The sequence below is a fragment of the Pipistrellus kuhlii genome, unplaced genomic scaffold (assembly GCF_014108245.1).
Source record: "Pipistrellus kuhlii isolate mPipKuh1 unplaced genomic scaffold, mPipKuh1.p scaffold_m20_p_6, whole genome shotgun sequence".
Lineage (NCBI taxonomy): Eukaryota > Metazoa > Chordata > Mammalia > Chiroptera > Vespertilionidae > Pipistrellus > Pipistrellus kuhlii.
The window spans coordinates 80120388-80128109 of NW_023425562.1; the positions used below are offsets into that span (position 1 = coordinate 80120388).

The following is a 7722-nucleotide window of genomic DNA, read 5'->3' on the forward strand; positions in this document are numbered from 1 at the left end:
CAGGCATGTGCTCTTGACAGGAATCAAACCTGGGACCCTTCAGTCCCCAGGAGATGCTCTGTTCATTGAGACAAACCAGTTAGGACTAGATAAACATTTTAATGGCTCTAGAATCAGGGTCCATCTTATAGTCTGTGCTATCTTACAATGATAGCTGACTGTATTTTTTTCTTAGTGGCCCATCAAATTATAGAATGTCTTAGATTTAATGAAATATGTTATTATTATGATTAGTAGTTGATCTCCTTAAGTCTCCACTTCCTCATCTGTAAAATGGGAACAATGCTAGGACTCACCTCATGTAGGTGTGGGGGATAGAATGAGAGACTCCTCAGAAAGGGCCTTGCATAGAGCTGAGTGCACACTGAGCACTTATAGTCAGGGGTTAGTGCTAAACCCAAATATGTACCCTCTACACAGCGTGCTCACAGGGACTGGTGAGCACACCTTCCCTTCCCTTTCCCTATGTGGAGGGAAAATTACCTGGAGCCCTCATTTCTTAGCAGCGTTTGTTTTACAAACAGGAGCCCACAGGAATAGCTACCAATTAAAAAAGCAAAATTTCAGGTGACAACATTTACAGAAGATACTGCAAATATATATATATTCCAATATAAAACCCTAATATGCAAATAGACTGCATGGCAGAATAACCGAACAACTGGTTGCTATGATGTGCACTGACCACTGGGGTGGGTGGGACATGGAACATGGTGGGCATTGTCAGCAGGCAGCAGAGTGCAGAACATGGCAGGTGTTGGCTGTTGTGGGATGGTGGAGCAGGTGAGCAGGAGCTCCAGACCAAGACGGGGTGCTGGTTGCTGTCATGGGGGTGAGCCTCCGGTGGTTATTGAAAATTCTTTGCTCCCACCTGGAGCTCTCACCTGCTGCCAGTGCCTGGCGCTGGCCCTGATCGCCCAGTGCCATCAGCAGGTGTGAGCAGCAGCTGCCAGCCCCAATTGCCCATCAGGTTTTCTCCATCTCCCCCTGCTCCTGAGGGGTGATGGAGCAACAGCCGCTGCTTTACCTGCTGATGGGGCCAGCCCCAATCACTCTGTACCATCAGTGTGTGGGAGCTGTGATGGCAGGAGCGGAACTGCAGGTAGACAGGAGACCCGGGGGCTGTAGTGGGAGGGGCCAGGTGGGGGCATGGAGATTCCTTTGTTGGAGATTCCCAGTTCCTTTCAAGGTGCATGAATTCATGAACTGGGTCCCTAGTGTTTACTAGTAATAGAAGCCCAGTTGCTGGGAGAGTGAGACAGCTACCTCTTCTGGAAGATCTGAAGCCACATTTTAAGTTTGCCAATAAATTTGCTTTACTTAGAACAAGATCTTATTTTTGTTCTACCTCAATGTCTAAGGTCAGGCCCCCAGCTCTGTCACTTTTTCTCCTTTGCTTTCACTTTCTGAAACCCATTCACTTGTTCTTAATTGCACTTGCGTTTTCAAAATACACCAGCCACATGTTTCGTTTGGACAACTGAGATACTTATAGAGCAGGGGTGGGGGATGTCCAGCCTCTGGCTGTATAAGACTCAAGAAATCACTTAGTCTGGCCCTGCCAAGGCATTAGGGGTGAGTTAATTAAGTGTTTGTCCAAATAGCAGGCTAATTTTTAAAGATGGTAATTTCGTTTGGCCCATGAATGATGGGCTTATAAATATCCAAGTGGCCCTCAGCAGAAAAAAAGATTCCCTACCTGTATTATAGAGAATTGAGATAATATTTTAAAAATAATAAATACAGTGGTCTGCAACCTCACTGCTCAGATATTGTCACCATGGACACCAAGTTCTTTTTAGCATTCTTTCCCTGATTGTTAAAAAATAATATTCACTGTAAAAGAAACTAGATAATGTAGAAAAACACAGAAGCAAAACACCATACTGTTTCTTAACTCACTGTCCAGATTACCAATGTGGAGACATGCCTTCTTACAGAGATTTTCAGGCTGATGTTTTCATCTATATTTAAAACTATTGCAAGCCTGTGTAGCTGAGAGCCGGCACTGGGTGGTTCAGCTGGATTTAGATTTTTGCCACCACTGCTGACTAGTCATGGGCAACTGTGACTCTGTAGGCCTCAGATTCTCTATGTGTAAGACCAGGATGTTGTTGTGGAGAACATTGCTCCACCCTTGGCCCAGAGAGCTCTGAAAAGTGGCAGTCATGAGAGGTGCGTCCATTTCTAATGGCTGCCCGACAATTCCCATGCAAACCTAGTGACTTAAATCACCCTCTGGGTGCTCCCTTCCATTTATATGTCACTGTTTTTGTGGGTCAGCATTTCAGGAACAGGTTAGCTGGGTCCTCTGTTCAGAGTCTCACAGGTTACCACCCAGGTGTTGGCTGGGGCTGGGGTCTCAACTGGGGTACTGCTGGTAATGTTTTTGGAGCATTTTATAAGTGTTGGGAAATTAAAGCACACAGACCTAGTGCCAGGTGAATTGGGTTTAAAAACTTAGACCTGATTAGTTCTTCATTGCTTTAATCATTTGCCTATAGGTGGATATTTTGATCAGTGCCAATATTTTATGCACAGCATCTCTACATTCCGGCACACTGAAGGGGAGTGGATGAGTAGTAGAAAACATTTCTCCTCCAAGTATACAATTTTCATTGACTAGAATGAGTTCTGGCTATTGGAACAGACTCTTGAAAGCAGTATGGCGAGGCTAGCAGGTGGCTCTGAGCCTAGGCTCTCGTTGCTGCTGAAAGACCAAGGTCCTTCCTACAGCACTTCTGAGACAGTCACATATTACCACTCTTTCAGATGTGTAACTTCCAGTCACAGCTCATAGCAGAAGGATAGCTTAACATTAAAAGGTTGTTGTCACTTCATGTTGAGAAACTAAATGAAGTAGCTCAGCAAATAGCAAAAAGAAAAAGAAAACAAGTGTTCCAGAACAAGCTGTTATATTCACTGTTAGTATTAATAAAATTGTCCAGAATAACCCAGAAGACCATGGCAAGTTATAGTTGTGTAAATGATGAAATCTGATATTTCACTTTGAAATTCAGCAGCCGAGAGAATCTCTTTGTAAAGAAGATGAAAAAGAAATGTGCATGCATTACTTCCAAACTGCATTACTCTTTGGAAATATACAACCTACCAGTTAGAGTTTGGGAATGATTGTTACCTTTGCCTTCATGTCCGCGTCCTGGAGATAACCAACACTCTCATTTCCTGGGTGCGTTCTTCTCCATATAACAGGAAAAACAGTGAACTCTAGTGACAGTAGGCTGAATAGCTAAATGGCCTTCCTTTTTGAGGCAGTTACTTATATTCTGAAAGAGTGTCAGACCTCAAAGAAGAACCCCTTTGTCACATGGCCATCCTAAAGGGAAAGGAATGAGGAACCCGCCTGGAAACCAAGTAGTCCTCTGTCCTGGCTGGATTTTCAGACACATTTAACAGCAGTTTCAAAACCTGAACCTTGGTGCCTCCATTTCCTGGAAGCAACACTTGGAACTGGCCTGTAATGTCACTGTTCAGCATGCGCTGGTGGTTGTTGGTAACTGTCATATTTGTTAACAGTCTCAGCCCGCCAGCTGCACGGGGAGTTCAGGGGACGGGAAAAGACATCCTCACAGACTTGAATGATGTGTACCTTTATCTTCATTTGCTTTCCAATGTCCACACTCAGGTGACTCAGTACCTGATTTTATTATATTCACCAGTTTATTCTGTTCATCAGATTTTTTATTCACTTGATTTTTAGATTCACTTGTTGATAGATATGCATTTGTTGTTCATAATTTTTATCTTTACATTTTTCTTCTCTCCTCCTCTTAAAGAATACCTTTCAGCATTTCATATAATACTGGCTTGGCAGTGATGAACTCCTTTAGCTTTTTCTTATCTGTGAAGCTCTTTATCTGACCTTCAATTCTAAATGATAGCTTTGCTGGGTAGAGTAATCTTGGTTGTAGGTTCTTGCTATTCATCACTTTGAATATTTCTTGTCACTCCCTCTGGCCTGCATAGTTTCTGTTGAGAAATCAGCTGACAGTCATATGGATACTCCCTTGTAGTAACTAACTGTCTTTCTCTTGCTGCTTTTAAGATTCTCTATTTGTCCATTTCCTTTGGCATTTTAATTATGATGTGTCTTGCTGTGGTTCTCTTTGGATTCCTCTTGTTAGGGGTTCTCTGAGCTTCTTGGACTTGTAAGTCTATTTCTTTCACCAGGTAGGGGAAGTTTTCTGTCATTATATCTTCAAATAGATTTTCAATATCTTGCTCTTTCTCTTTTTCTGGCACCACCATAATTTGGATGGGTATGGTTGAAGTTGTCCCAGAGGCTCCTTACACTATCTTCATATTTTTGGATCCTTTTTTCTTTTCTGGTTGGGTGTTTTTTGCTTCTTCATATTTCAAATCTTTGACTTGATTCTTGGGATCTTCTAGTCTGCTGTTGGATCTCTGTATATTATTCTTTATTTCAGTCAATGCATGCTTAATTTTCTAATTGGTCATTTGTCATATCCTCAAGGGTCTCACTAAATTTATTGGCAGTTTCTAGAAAATTCTTGAAAAACCTTATAACTGTGGTTTTGAACTGTATATCCAGTAGTTTGTTTTCCTCCATTTCTTTCATTTGTGACCTGTTTCTTTGTCTCTGTATTTTGGCTGCTTCCCTGTGTTGATAGAGTGGCTTTGTGTGCTAGGTGTTCTATAGGGCCCAGTGGCTCAGCCTCCCCAGTTACCTGAGATGGACATTCTTGGTTCATCTCTTTGTGGGCTGTGTGCACAGTCTTGTTGTAGTTAAATCTTTATTGTTGTTGGTATGACTGGGAGGAATTAACCTCCAGGCCAATTGGCTGTGAGAATCAGCTGTGTCTGTGATGGGAGAACTTCTGTGCTGGAGACATCCCCATGGGGCAAGACTTGCTTTAGTGGGGCTTTGGTGCTCACTGAGTCTGCCTTCTCAGTGTGTCCTTTATAGATCTGAGGAGTTGTAATATGGATGGTCCCACTCTGACCACTGGGTACACTGGCTCTTGGATCTCTAAGGAGGTGCTAATTTAGCCTCTGCCTGAGGCCACCCAGCAGGAACTATGGAGAGATGTGCAGATTCCTCTTCTTTGTTTGGGGTTTGGAGGTGCCCAGATGAGGCCCAGCTGTGAAGCAATACAAGCTGCTGTGGAGCCTTGGGCCTTCTTTTAAAAGCTCTGGAGCTCTCTGACCCAGCTGCAGTTTGTTAGGTAATTTTAGATTGCAAAGGGCCAGGTTATTCATATGCAAAAGCCTCTGAACACAGCTTGGTGGGAGGGGTCTCAAAGAATCCACAGGGCAGAGCAAAGAGCAATGGCTGATCCTCAGTCCTGCCCTTAGAGGCCTGGGTCTCAGTGTCCCTTGGTAATCGCTGTAAGCACCTCTGAGAGAAAGCCGCACTTGAGTTCTGTCCGTTGCCAGATAGTCCAGTATCTCCCCATATGAGTCTGGGTCCCCAGAGTCTCACCCAAAACTGGAGTTCAGAGCAGTTGTGAGCTTGTGTCTCCCTCCTGATTGAAAAAGACAACCACGTACTCAGTTGCCAGCCCATTCCACGTGTATGTGCCTCTGTACCTCTGCCTTTACTTCCTCTGAGTCTCAGTGTGCTTTTCTCTTTCCTTCTAGTTATAGAATTTCCACTCAGCCAGCCTTCCTGTGGTTCTAGATGATGTTCGTTTTGTCTTTTAGTTGTAGCTTTGAAGTGGTTGTGCAAGGCAGCAATTTCAGGTGATTTCCTATGCCACCATCTTGGTTTTTCTCCTGAATGTCTTTCTTAGTCTGACTCAGTGCCTTTATATATTGATATATATTTTTTATTTTATTGATTTTTTACAGAGAGAAAGGGAGAGAGATAGAGAGCCAGAAACGTCAATGAGAAACATCGACCAGCTGCCTCTTGCACACCCCCCACCGGGGATGTGCCCGCAACCAATGTACATGCCCCTGACCGTAATCGAATCCAGGACCTTTCAGTCCACAGACAGACGCTCTACCGCTGAGCCAAACCGGTTTCGGCTGACTCAGTGCCTTTAAATCCTTCTCTTTATTACTGTGATTGGGATCGCCAATTTTGCTTCCAACAATGGGAATACCATCCAATTCACAAAGAATGATGTGCTTAGCTGAAGAGCCCACATAGCTACCCAGAGTGACCAAAGCTTGTTCAATAATTATTACATGTTCGGTTGGCTCAAGCTGATGAAGCAGTTCCTGAAGTAGCTCAGCATCTAGGACATTATCATATGAACCATTGGTTAAGTCTTCTGTGGACTGGGCATGTTGCAGCCGTAGCCCTTGGCCCCAGTCAGCCAGTAAATGCAATAGCAGGCATGGCCCGAGGACCAGGCCCACCGCTATCCACCCGCATCCAGGTGCTGCCAAGTCGCTGAGGCTGGGGCCCATGCAGGTGTTTGCTAAGCAAGTGGGTTCCACAGCCACCTGAGCTGGAGCAGAACCCTAAATTTTTGAATATTTAATTTTCTCAACTATAAGTGAAATAAAAAAGACTTGCCTGGCAGAATTGCTGTTAGGGCTAAAGGGAATAATATAGCCAAACACACTGGTGTGTGTTAAGTAAGTATATTATGCAGGGGCAGAAACTGAGGCCTTGAGCCCTAGAGAGAGATGCTCAGGGAGTGTATCTAGTCCCCACACCTCCAAATTCACCACAGCCTTTGATTTGTCACTTCCTTGGCAAATCACATCTGTGCCCTTCCCCTTCTTCAGCACAGCACTTGCATCCACCCTCTGACAGGTGGGATATCCTTGTTTTCATTACCGTTTCCCCCTACAGACTTTAGTTTTGTCTGAACAGAACAGCAGGGAAGGCAGAGAATGCCTGGGCTTCTTCCTCCTTTTCCCTCTGTCACGTGGGGCCTCAGGTCAAGCAAGGCTGCTGGTGCTGTTATCTTTTCTGCTGGAGGCGGTAAATGCAGGCCCAGGTCTGGACTAGGACTCTAACTGGTTCTCTCCACCCTGATTTTCTGGTTCCAGCAACTGGAGCCTCTAGGTTTAAAGGCAACTCACTGACTCCAATGCATTTGCCCTTTGGAGCAGGAGGCCAAGGATCCTGGGCTCTTAAGCCCAATGGCAGACATAACTTTGAAGGTGGGTCACTGTGCAGTCACCTGGCTGTGACCCTACTTGGCAGCCAGCTCAGGTTCTAGGGCCATGGAGGGAGGATGACAAATGCCAGCTTTGTCCACCACCAACTTGCACATCTGCTAATTAAAGGCTCAGCCTGTTTTGGGGAGATACTGGGGGCACAAGGATCTTCCAGTGGCTTCCTTTTGCTCTATTCTATATTTAACAAGAGTCTAATCACTGGAGTCAGACTGTTTGTAATCAGAGACTCATTTTCTTCTGTAATGATCAAGTGACCCTTGCCAAGATACTTAACCTTCCAGGCCTCAGTTTCCTAATCGGCAGAGCAGACCAATCCGATGGCCATACCTTCCTAATAGGGTTGTCCTGAGGATGAAATGAGAGAAAGCTTTTAAGCGGATGGGTGGTACACACTCAGTAAGTGTCAGCTGTTAGTGCTCAGATGGTAGGCCCCTGGCTAGGCTGGCCCCATTCACCTCGCTGACTTCATTTCTTCGCCTCCCCCAACTGCTGCAGCCACATTGGCCCTGTTGCCCTTCCTGATGCACAACAGGCGTGTGCCTTCTTGGGCTCCTTTTGAGAGATGTTCCCCAGGTCTATGCAAGGCAGGCCCACCTTCCA

General features: G+C 45.0%; 1 pseudogene; it reads right to left on the reverse strand.

Annotated features, from left to right (window-relative positions):
* Positions 1-3115: 3115 nt before the first annotated feature.
* LOC118708456 lies at positions 3116-6399 on the reverse strand (annotated as a pseudogene).
* Positions 6400-7722: the final 1323 nt, after the last annotated feature.